We start from the raw sequence: 12,279 nt of genomic DNA on the forward strand, positions 1-12,279 counted from the left end.
AAGCAACTTGAGGACCTAAGTCTGCTCCAGGTGCGGACAGGCCCGGGAAGCAGGGATGGTAAGTCCTCGCAGCACCACCAAGACCCCAGGATCCTGAGCACCTGGGACAATGCATGGGAGGCTTACCTTGGGCCTCAGGCCTTCTCCTGCAGGTCACCAACACCAAGCAACTTCACTCGAGGCTCACTGTTTCAGGTGCCATGAGTCCTGGGCAAAGGAAGCTGGGCCACTCTCTCCCCAATATGGCCTTGCAGGCCACGCAATGCCACACTGTGAAGACATCAAGCACATGCCAACATTACAGTGGGAAGCGGGCAACTGGCTCTGGGATGGATGGGTGGGCCTGGCTCGTCTCAATGGGCAGATCAGATCACATCTGCCCTCTCACCACTCCTGCTCTGCCCTCACCCTCCAGCATGCCAGGCCACATCGGTGCCAGGTTTCCACCAGGGTCTCAGAGCTTGTCCTTGCCCTGGTTCCCTCCCTCCCTCCGTGCCCTTTCAGATCACCTTGGACCCTCTCTGCAATCAAACCACCAGTGTCGGCCTGACCTACACATCATGGAGCTGCAATGCACGCAAGCAGACTCTTCCCGAAAAAAGAAAAAAAAACCCAGGGCCATCTCTGAGCACCTCAATCCTCTAACACTGTGCAGTGGAGTCATTAAACAGGGCAAGCTCTACTTGCTGTCTCACTTCAAGCTGCTGAGGACGCAGCTCTGGCCATGCTCACTAGCCAAGCCAAGCCTCTCGTCTCCCATCAAATCATCTCTGACAACCAGGTGGGCAACGCTAACCCCGAAATCTGCATCCTTCTCCTGCAAGAAATGCTGAGATCCCGAGGTCAAACCGCCTAAAGTCTCCTCTGAGGACTTCACCACAGGCAATGGCAGGCACTCTGGCTCAACCAGATCTCCTTTCTCACTCTCTTTCTGCCTCCTTCTGTCTCTTTTTTTGTCTCTTTCTCTTTCTCCTGATTTCTCTCTCTGTCTCTGCCCCTGTCTCTGGATTGATGCCAACCTCTGTCAGTCTGTCTTCATGGGACAGACCGTGTTCAAGAGCGCTGCCATTTTTGACTGCAAGCGAGAACACTGCATCAACACACCGTAACTTATGTGGGACGCCAAGGGCTAGCCAGAGAGCCTGGCACCTCCCAAGACAAGTTGCAACACACAAGGTCTCCAGTGACCAGAAATGCATGCACCCTTGCAAGCCAATTCGCTTTGGCACCCTCCACTGCCCATGAGCAGAGCTCTCAAGGCAGTCTTGATCTACAGCCTGGGACCCAGAGTGCAATTCCTACAAGGAAGGGATCCCTAGCCGGTCTCCAAACAGGCCTTCCTGGAAGAATCACACCCTGCTGAAGACCACTCCACAAAATAGGTGTCTTTCCTAGCTTTGAGATAGGCTTGAGCCAAGACGGGTGCTCCACTACCAGGGGTGGAAGAAAAGCACTCTCACACCTGTCTCCTCCACCAGGAGGCCAGCAGTCTGACCTTAGCGCTCCCCTGTCAAGCTAGTCCACCAAAGGCCTCCAGCGTGCAGATTTCTACACAGGTCAGTACGCCTGTTTCAGGTGGGTGTCCTAAGCTAGCATATTTCTAGAGTGCCTACAAGAGAGCCCAAGGTCCAGGGTCCCATGTCTAGCTGTCAGTCTGGCTTGGGAGAGTGGGGATGGCTGCTTTCTTGCCAGCATGCCCCAAATATTCTCTTTTCCCCATGCCCCTGATGGCTAGCAGAGTGGGGGAAAGATCAAGCCCATGGCAAGAGAGTCTGGCTACTGCTGGAGGGGCCAGGAGCAGCGGAGTGGTTCTCAGGCCTGTGTCTGACTCCCAGAGGACTTGGGTGAGCCAAGGTGCCGGACCTCAGTTTTGATGAGAGCGGCGGTACTGAGTTTTCACTCATTTTGTTCAGCTTTTCCAAGGAATCCTTGACTGAAAATCGTCATCGATCCAAGCACGCTGGAGTTCCCTGGTACAGGGATTTTCAGGGCACTCAGGACAGGGTGGGTGTTGGGGAGTGGGAGAAATACCAAGACATGCCCTGTCTTTGTGCAGGTGGCAATGGGTCTCTGCATGGAAATGGGAAGCAACTTGAGGACCTAAGTCTGCTCCAGGTGCGGACAGGCCCGGGAAGCAGGGATGGTAAGTCCTCGCAGCACCACCAAGACCCCAGGATCCTGAGCACCTGGGACAATGCATGGGAGGCTTACCTTGGGCCTCAGGCCTTCTCCTGCAGGTCACCAACACCAAGCAACTTCACTCGAGGCTCACTGTTTCAGGTGCCATGAGTCCTGGGCAAAGGAAGCTGGGCCACTCTCTCCCCAATATGGCCTTGCAGGCCACGCAATGCCACACTGTGAAGACATCAAGCACATGCCAACATTACAGTGGGAAGCGGGCAACTGGCTCTGGGATGGATGGGTGGGCCTGGCTCGTCTCAATGGGCAGATCAGATCACATCTGCCCTCTCACCACTCCTGCTCTGCCCTCACCCTCCAGCATGCCAGGCCACATCGGTGCCAGGTTTCCACCAGGGTCTCAGAGCTTGTCCTTGCCCTGGTTCCCTCCCTCCCTCCGTGCCCTTTCAGATCACCTTGGACCCTCTCTGCAATCAAACCACCAGTGTCGGCCTGACCTACACATCATGGAGCTGCAATGCACGCAAGCAGACTCTTCCCGAAAAAAGAAAAAAAAAACCCAGGGCCATCTCTGAGCACCTCAATCCTCTAACACTGTGCAGTGGGGTCATTAAACAGGGCAAGCTCTACTTGCTGTCTCACTTCAAGCTGCTGAGGACGCAGCTCTGGCCATGCTCACTAGCCAAGCCAAGCCTCTCGTCTCCCATCAAATCATCTCTGACAACCAGGTGGGCAACGCTAACCCCGAAATCTGCATCCTTCTCCTGCAAGAAATGCTGAGATCCCGAGGTCAAACCGCCTAAAGTCTCCTCTGAGGACTTCACCACAGGCAATGGCAGGCACTCTGGCTCAACCAGATCTCCTTTCTCACTCTCTTTCTGCCTCCTTCTGTCTCTTTTTTTGTCTCTTTCTCTTTCTCCTGATTTCTCTCTCTGTCTCTGCCCCTGTCTCTGGATTGATGCCAACCTCTGTCAGTCTGTCTTCATGGGACAGACCGTGTTCAAGAGCGCTGCCATTTTTGACTGCAAGCGAGAACACTGCATCAACACACCGTAACTTATGTGGGACGCCAAGGGCTAGCCAGAGAGCCTGGCACCTCCCAAGACAAGTTGCAACACACAAGGTCTCCAGTGACCAGAAATGCATGCACCCTTGCAAGCCAATTCGCTTTGGCACCCTCCACTGCCCATGAGCAGAGCTCTCAAGGCAGTCTTGATCTACAGCCTGGGACCCAGTGTGCAATTCCTACAAGGAAGGGATCCCTAGCCGGTCTCCAAACAGGCCTTCCTGGAAGAATCACACCCTGCTGAAGACCACTCCACAAAATAGGTGTCTTTCCTAGCTTTGAGATAGGCTTGAGCCAAGACGGGTGCTCCACTACCAGGGGTGGAAGAAAAGCACTCTCACACCTGTCTCCTCCACCAGGAGGCCAGCAGTCTGACCTTAGTGCTCCCCGGTCAAGCTAGTCCACCAAAGGCCTCCAGCGTGCAGATTTCTACACAGGTCAGTACGCCTGTTTCAGGTGGGTGTCCTAAGCTAGCATATTTCTAGAGTGCCTACAAGAGAGCCCAAGGTCCAGGGTCCCATGTCTAGCTGTCAGTCTGGCTTGGGAGAGTGGGGATGGCTGCTTGCTTGCCAGCACGCCCCAAATATTCTCTTTTCCCCATGCCCCTGATGGCTAGCAGAGTGGGGGAAAGATCAAGCCCATGGCAAGAGAGTCTGGCTACTGCTGGAGGGGCCAGGAGCAGCGGAGTGGTTCTCAGGCCTGTGTCTGACTCCCAGAGGACTTGGGTGAGCCAAGGTGCCGGACCTCAGTTTTGATGAGAGCGGCGGTACTGAGTTTTCACTCATTTTGTTCAGCTTTTCCAAGGAATCCTTGACTGAAAATCGTCATCGATCCAAGCACGCTGGAGTTCCCTGGTACAGGGATTTTCAGGGCACTCAGGACAGGGTGGGTGTTGGGGAGTGCGAGAAATACCAAGACATGCCCTGTCTTTGTGCAGGTGGCAACGGGTCTCTGCATGGAAATGGGAAGCAACTTGAGGACCTAAGTCTGCTCCAGGTGCGGACAGGCCCGGGAAGCAGGGATGGTAAGTCCTCGCAGCACCACCAAGACCCCAGGATCCTGAGCACCTGGGACAATGCATGGGAGGCTTACCTTGGGCCTCAGGCCTTCTCCTGCAGGTCACCAACACCAAGCAACTTCACTCGAGGCTCACTGTTTCAGGTGCCATGAGTCCTGGGCAAAGGAAGCTGGGCCACTCTCTCCCCAATATGGCCTTGCAGGCCACGCAATGCCACACTGTGAAGACATCAAGCACATGCCAACATTACAGTGGGAAGCGGGCAACTGGCTCTGGGATGGATGGGTGGGCCTGGCTCGTCTCAATGGGCAGATCAGATCACATCTGCCCTCTCACCACTCCTGCTCTGCCCTCACCCTCCAGCATGCCAGGCCACATCGGTGCCAGGTTTCCACCAGGGTCTCAGAGCTTGTCCTTGCCCTGGTTCCCTCCCTCCCTCCGTGCCCTTTCAGATCACCTTGGACCCTCTCTGCAATCAAACCACCAGTGTCGGCCTGACCTACACATCATGGAGCTGCAATGCACGCAAGCAGACTCTTCCCGAAAAAAGAAAAAAAAACCCAGGGCCATCTCTGAGCACCTCAATCCTCTAACACTGTGCAGTGGAGTCATTAAACAGGGCAAGCTCTACTTGCTGTCTCACTTCAAGCTGCTGAGGACGCAGCTCTGGCCATGCTCACTAGCCAAGCCAAGCCTCTCGTCTCCCATCAAATCATCTCTGACAACCAGGTGGGCAACGCTAACCCCGAAATCTGCATCCTTCTCCTGCAAGAAATGCTGAGATCCCGAGGTCAAACCGCCTAAAGTCTCCTCTGAGGACTTCACCACAGGCAATGGCAGGCACTCTGGCTCAACCAGATCTCCTTTCTCACTCTCTTTCTGCCTCCTTCTGTCTCTTTTTTTGTCTCTTTCTCTTTCTCCTGATTTCTCTCTCTGTCTCTGACCCTGTCTCTGGATTGATGCCACCCTCTGTCAGTCTGTCTTCATGGGACAGACCGTGTTCAAGAGCGCTGCCATTTTTGACTGCAAGCGAGAACACTGCATCAACACACCGTAACTTATGTGGGACGCCAAGGGCTAGCCAGAGAGCCTGGCACCTCCCAAGACAAGTTGCAACACACAAGGTCTCCAGTGACCAGAAATGCATGCACCCTTGCAAGCCAATTCGCTTTGGCACCCTCCACTGCCCATGAGCAGAGCTCTCAAGGCAGTCTTGATCTACAGCCTGGGACCCAGAGTGCAATTCCTACAAGGAAGGGATCTCTAGCCGGTCTCCAAACAGGCCTTCCTGGAAGAATCACACCCTGCTGAAGACCACTCCACAAAATAGGTGTCTTTCCTAGCTTTGAGATAGGCTTGAGCCAAGACGGGTGCTCCACTACCAGGGGTGGAAGAAAAGCACTCTCACACCTGTCTCCTCCACCAGGAGGCCAGCAGTCTGACCTTAGTGCTCCCCGGTCAAGCTAGTCCACCAAAGGCCTCCAGCGTGCAGATTTCTACACAGGTCAGTACGCCTGTTTCAGGTGGGTGTCCTAAGCTAGCATATTTCTAGAGTGCCTACAAGAGAGCCCAAGGTCCAGGGTCCCATGTCTAGCTGTCAGTCTGGCTTGGGAGAGTGGGGATGGCTGCTTTCTTGCCAGCATGCCCCAAATATTCTCTTTTCCCCATGCCCCTGATGGCTAGCAGAGTGGTGGAAAGATCAAGCCCATGGCAAGAGAGTCTGGCTACTGCTGGAGGGGGGCAGGAGCAGCAGAGTGGTTCTCAGGCCTGTGTCTGACTCCCAGAGGACTTGGGTGAGCCAACGTGCCGTACCTCAGTTTCCATGAGAGTGGTGGTACTGAGTTTTCACTCATTTTGTTCAGCTTTTCCAAGGAATGTTTGACTGGAAATCATCATCGATGCAAGCTAGCTTATTTGCTTTTGCACAAGGCATTTCATTGCAGTCAGGACAGGGTGGAAATTTCAAAATGTGAGAAATTTCAAATATGCACCATTTCGTAAGGTCTTACATTTACCTATACATTTTATGTGATTATCCTGAGTATGTTTTCTGTGTCATTTCTATACATTGTTTCTTGTATACATGGTTGTTCTTCTGAGCTACACCATGATCTAAGGAATATCATTACTCTTTGATATATTATTTAGTCTTACCTTCATAGGTTTTTTGTCCTTAATATTCCACGTAGTCTAAGTTAAATTCTGTTGTCCCCTCTCATTCTTGCTGCCTTCATTGAGTTATCTTGGTGATTTTCCTGTGCACTCCATTCTTGGGCCTCGCCACATGTGTCTATTAGAATATTGAACCAAGCACTTGACTCTTGGTTCAAGATGTCTCTATTTAGAAGTCCATGTTATTTGGTAGCTTCACTGTGGCCATCTATTTACATTTTTAAGGTTTGTGCAGACATATATAGAGCCTAAATATTGCTGCAGTCTATCTCCTCAGAAAGTGAGTGGCCCTGGCCATTGTGTATCCAGGACTCTCATATCTTTGCCTTTTCAGTTTACTAGTAGAAACCTTTTTGGTGGACCAAAGATCCCCAGAAAACTGCCAGGATCAATTGTACCATTATTCTTCTTTCTTTTCTTTCTTTCTTTCTTTCTTTCTTTCTTTCTTTCTTTCTTTCTTTCTTTCTTTCTTTCTTCCTTCCTTCCTTCCTTCCTTCCTTCCTTCCTTCCTTCCTTCCTTTCTTTCTTTCTTTCTTTCTTTCTTTCTTTCTTTCTTTCTTTCTTTCTCTCCTTCCTTCCTTCCTTTCTTTCTCCCCTTCCTTCCTGTTTTCTTTCTTTCTTTTATTTCTTTTTTTTTTGGATTTTCAAGACAGGGTTTCTCTGAACAATAGCTCTGGCTTTCCTGGAACTCACTTTGTAGAGCAGGTTGGTCTTGAACTCACAGAGATCTGCCTGCCTATGCCTGCCAAGTGCTGGGATTAAAGGTGTGCACCACCACCTCCCAGCTATACACTGATTTCTATACAGATTCATATATCTGCATCATACAAAAATATATGTACCTCAGTGCTTCTACCTGTTTTTTCCAAAATTCCAGGCATCTAAGTGCACATGTATGGGTGTAAGTTGGTAAAACAAACCTGTATATCTGTGCCTTCCATGCTTCACTCATGTGCCCGTTTTCTTCCCAGCAGGTCCACTGAACTTCTTTCAGGTGGTCACAACACAGACTGCCTATCTAGATACAAGACAGTTTTTGGCTTTATGAAGCAGTCGCTCAACACACAGGACTGAAGATGGCATGCCCCTCAGCATAGTTCTTCTAGCCTTCATCTGTAGTGGGTAGCTGTTCTAGCTTTGACCTGGAAGTACTACCCCCATTGAGGCTTCTGTTAACTTTCAAGCCTACCTATGGCCTGCCCCTGAGGCTGGCCAAGATCGGAGCCCTTAAGACCTGAGATCCAGATGTGATGGTTCTCTTGGTTCCTGGTAATCCTGGATGCTGGATGGTACCCAGTTATCCAGAGAATGCTGCTTGACTGCACTTCACCTTTCCTGGATCTGTAACCTATCCCTTTACTTGTAAGTTATCCCCCAAAATAAATCTTCCTTTTAACTATGTGAAGTTATCTTAATATTTCCACCAATATTCATCTGCTTCAGACATTATCTTTGTCTCTCTTTCCAACCATGGCTTCAAACAGAGCTCTGATAGTCAGAGACTCACACTGTTTCTGCTCATCCCCAAAACAGATGCAGCCCATCACTGTGAATTATACTGCTAAATGTCCCAACAAAGCAAATTTTAAGACAGTCTTATTTCAATGGAGCTCTCTGACATATTACTTCATGGTCATTATCAACCTAGCCAAACTGTTTGTGCCTGTATTGCTTCTGTCTTTGACTCTTTTCTCTCACTTCATGCCAGTCCTAAAAATTTCCACTCTTGCCTGCCCAGGAACAAGATCACAGGGAGCTTCCCAGGTACCCAAAATGTTCCCTTTACTGTACACATGTATGTTTGAAAAAACAAACAAACAAACAAATAAACAAACAAAAACCCTGAAAACTCAGACCCCTCTGAAAGGTGACTTGCCAAAGCTGGTTGTCAGCAAGGGAGAAGAGTGACTTGGAAAAGTTTGCCTGACTTATAGAGTACTTGGGTCAGTGGATGTGCTGTATCTTAGTCTTGATTAGAATGATGATAATGAGTTTTCACTTATTTTGTTCATCTCTTACAATGAAGGTTGAATATGAATAACCATTTGGTCCACCCAAGCTGGAGGGTATTATCAATAAGGTGGTCAGTGTACTCTGAAACTTGCAGAAAATTGGGAAGTATGATGAACTCTACGACCTTCTGCATCCAGGAGAAGAGGGTACCTTGCCTCCCCAAGGTGGTAAATGACAGTTCTAAATGTGGGAAATGGAAACCCGAGACTTTTAGATTTGTTTTGGATGTTTAATTCTAGCAGTTCCACCAAGACCTTAGAGTCATGAGCATCTTGGAGAATTCAAATAATGTTTACCATTATCCTCTACTTTTTTCTGTAGGATCTGAATTTTGAACTGCATTGCATGAGGCACAGTTGGGTGTCTTCACCCATCTAGAAATGATGTTGTGCCTCTTCTTATTGGACTGAAGGCATGCCGATCATGGAAATCAAACCTTGAGATAGCAACATAAAACACATACAATCTCTACAGGGGAAGAGCTACAACAGCATTGGTGTTTCAATATTCCCATCTGGTTGGAAACACCAGGTAACACCTCCTCTTTACTTCACATGCTCTCCACACACCCTCCTAATCAGGCTGCCATGTGCATGGGATATATTCTCCAAAACTTTCTCTGGAGGAAAGTTGTTTGAATGCTAAGGTCTTGTTCTCCATTTGTCTCTCTGGCCTTCACAAGTGTCTTTGTACCATTTTTATAGTGTCATTGACAAAAATCCCAAGCTTTCCAACACATCAAATTCCTCCAACCAAAGCAAACCAGTGTTAAATTTCCATCATAGGCCTTCTTCTGCCATTGTTTCTCCTTCTCAGTGTTAGCCTTGATTGCATTTCCAAGGACAACCTCACTGGGTTTTGCTGACCTGTGCTAACCATAATTCTGGGCATTTCCACAGCTAAACTATGCCTCCATGAACATCTCTTTCAAGTAGGAAGTATTCCTCCATGCTGCCTTGCCTCAAAGTGTGTGTACAATTCTCTGTCCAATTTGATAGAGAATGGTTAACCTGCTGTACTGGTTGTATGTCTACCTCTCTATCAATACCGGAATACAGGTCATTCTGTCTAGGGTAATGGGACACCAAGAAAAAAGCTCTCTCTCTCTCTCTCTCTCTCTCTCTCTCTCTCTCTCTCTCTCTCTCTCTCTCTCTCTCACACACACACACACACACACACACACACACACACATTTTTGCAACAAAGTGAGGAATTTTATAATTCCATGAACTCCATGAAAGCATCATTTTGTATGGTGTATCCAAACACCTTTAGCCTTCTGTGGCTGTGATTTCTCAATATTTTTGTCACACAATGCCTCCTTGTACCACTAAGCTCAACATGTGAGTGAAGCATCCTTTTTTGGTGTTTCAGTGATCATGTGATGTTGTCTTTGGACTGTCTTCAACTACACCCTGTGTGTCAATGAGCACTTCGTCTAATGTCCAAGGGGATGAGGACTGTATGGTCCCACCCAGTCTGCATCCAAAGCATCAGAATAAACCACATTAAGTCTCAGTTCTTCCAAATGAATACAGACCTCGGGAAAGAACAAGTCAGACAGGTACTGTAGGTGGGACTTAAAATATGGGGAAAGCAGATCTTCTTGCTAATAACTGACCTACAAGGTCTGTGGGGAAGGCAGATCTTCTTGCTAATAACTGACCTACAAGGTCCGTGGTATAATTAGGGAAATCTGTAGTCCAGGCCTCCATATTCAAGGCTACTATATGGCCTGTAATGTCACCCCTACTCATCTCCTGACAAGGACAAGAAATAAATACAAATGGGTACAGGCCCGCAATGACAGAAACAAGAGTACTGTACCAGAGATCTACCTTAAGGGGCCCCTTTCACAGGGGGCAGCTCTTTGCATTCATGAGGTATGCACAGGCAAGGATAGTTTTTCAGTGACTATCTGTGAATTGCACAGTGGCTGTACATATAAGACACCAGGTATAGTTGGAAAAGGTTAGAAAATCCATAGTAATTTCCATAATAGCTATATTAATTTGTATCACTATCAACAGAGTTTAAGAATATTAAGTATATTATGGATTTTCCACATCCTCTCATATTGTTTCATAATAGCCATTCTGACTGGGGTACTGTAGTATTTCAAAGTGCTTTTAGTTTTCATTCTCTGATGGTTATGAATATTTAACATATTTAAGATAGTTATGGACCATTCATGTTTCCTTTTAAAGAAATTGTCCTCAATTCAATGGTCCAACTTTGAGATTCCATGAGAATAGAACTAAAAAGACAACTACCGTATGTCCCAGATATTTCACTCCTAGGCATATACCTAGAGAACGACACACTCTATCACAGAGACATATACCTAGAGAACGCCACACTCTATCACAGAGACATGTATAACACCACATTCACTACTGCTTGACTCACTGTAACATGGAAATGGAATCAACCTAATGGATGACGTTTTAATAAAAATCGGGTAAATTCATTAAAATTCATAATGTGGAGTACTATTCAAATCTTAAGAAAAAGTAAATTAAAAAATTTTCAGAAAAATACATAGATTTAAAATGTACAATATTAAGCAAAGTCATAGATCTCAGGAAAAAAGTTCCTTGAGAACTACAAATGTAGGGTCAGGCTAATCTTACTGTGTGGGTTTTTTTTAATCTGAAAGTTCTTTACCAAAAATTTTTCACTTAAAGAACAAAAAGAGTTAGAATGAATGAAAAATAAAAGGGGAAAATATCATCATTATAGAACATGTATTTCAGTAAGGGGCTGGTATATTATCTGAACACAACCTGATGAACTACAATTGGAAAAATATTCCAGTAAATGTTTATAGCATTCACATTTGGTCAGCTCAGTTGCCAAATATTCTAGGCCTGTATAATGAGATATCTAATCTCAGAAAAATAACACAAGAGGAAAAAGGGCATGTTGTAGAAAAGCAGGGAAAGAAAAGGAACAATGGAGAGAGGTAGTGGAGACCATATTTCATTTTTTAAACGATAATATTATTACTGTTTTTTTTTCATTGTTGTTTTTTTTTCAAGACAGGGTTTCTCCTTGTAACAGCCCTAGTTGTCTTTGAACTCACTTTGTAGACTAGGATTGCCTGGAACTCAGAGAGATCCACCTGCCTCTGACTCCTGGGAGTGCTGTGATAAAAGTCATGTGTGAACACGCCCAACTCTTTAAAATGTTATTCTCTCTCTCTCCACTCTCTCCTCTCTCTCAGTCTTTTTAACTCTCTCTCTCTCTCTCTCTCTCTCTCTCTCTCTCTCTCTCTCTCTCTCTCTCTGTGTATGACAAACTCAGACTCAGGTTGTCAGTCTTGGTAACAAGTAGCTTTATCTATCCTAAGCCATTTCACTGGTGCTTTATAGTCTTTTATACAAAAATACAACAATTAAGATACTTTATATTAATATATGCTATATAAACTTAGGATTTGGGAAATTATATAACTAGCAATCACACACCCATATAAATACAAGAACTAAATAATAACAACAAATTACTATGAATATTTTTAAATATCCCTGCTATAAAATTGTTTTATTGGTCACAAGTAGAAGCATATGCATATAACATTTGATATGAATAAATAAATCAATGCTTCAGACATAACTGGTACTCAGCAACAAATGAATTTATCAAATTGGGATTTTTAATCAGTTAATTTGAATATACAGTATCATAATACCTGAACATATTCAAATTAGATAAATAGAACTATAATTGAAGACAAGTAAATTAATAATTACAAGCATAATTATTGATTATGATGAATACTTACTATTACATAAATTTTCTTGTTTCTAATTACAAACTATAAGTAATTATCTAAAAATTAAATTGGTGATCAAAATGTGCTAATTTT

The 12,279-nt window shown here is 46.3% G+C and overlaps 4 non-coding genes across 4 annotated transcripts; all 4 read right to left on the reverse strand.

The window, feature by feature from the left end:
• Positions 1-1,859: 1,859 nt before the first annotated feature.
• LOC143271577 (small nucleolar RNA SNORD116) lies at positions 1,860-1,953 on the reverse strand. The gene has a single exon (XR_013048798.1). It is a non-coding gene; the product is annotated as a small nucleolar RNA SNORD116 (small nucleolar RNA).
• Positions 1,954-3,945: 1,992 nt separating this feature from the next.
• Positions 3,946-4,039, reverse strand: LOC143271578 (small nucleolar RNA SNORD116). Its single transcript, XR_013048799.1, has one exon. It is a non-coding gene; the product is annotated as a small nucleolar RNA SNORD116 (small nucleolar RNA).
• A 1,992-nt stretch (positions 4,040-6,031) lies between these two features.
• On the reverse strand, positions 6,032-6,125 carry LOC121826075 (small nucleolar RNA SNORD116). Its single transcript, XR_006068399.2, has one exon. It is a non-coding gene; the product is annotated as a small nucleolar RNA SNORD116 (small nucleolar RNA).
• A 2,228-nt stretch (positions 6,126-8,353) lies between these two features.
• On the reverse strand, positions 8,354-8,447 carry LOC121826076 (small nucleolar RNA SNORD116). Its single transcript, XR_006068400.1, has one exon. It is a non-coding gene; the product is annotated as a small nucleolar RNA SNORD116 (small nucleolar RNA).
• Between the last annotated feature and the right edge of the window lie 3,832 nt (positions 8,448-12,279).

Source organism: Peromyscus maniculatus, chromosome 1 (genome assembly GCF_049852395.1).
Source record: "Peromyscus maniculatus bairdii isolate BWxNUB_F1_BW_parent chromosome 1, HU_Pman_BW_mat_3.1, whole genome shotgun sequence".
NCBI classification, from domain to species: Eukaryota; Metazoa; Chordata; class Mammalia; order Rodentia; family Cricetidae; genus Peromyscus; species Peromyscus maniculatus.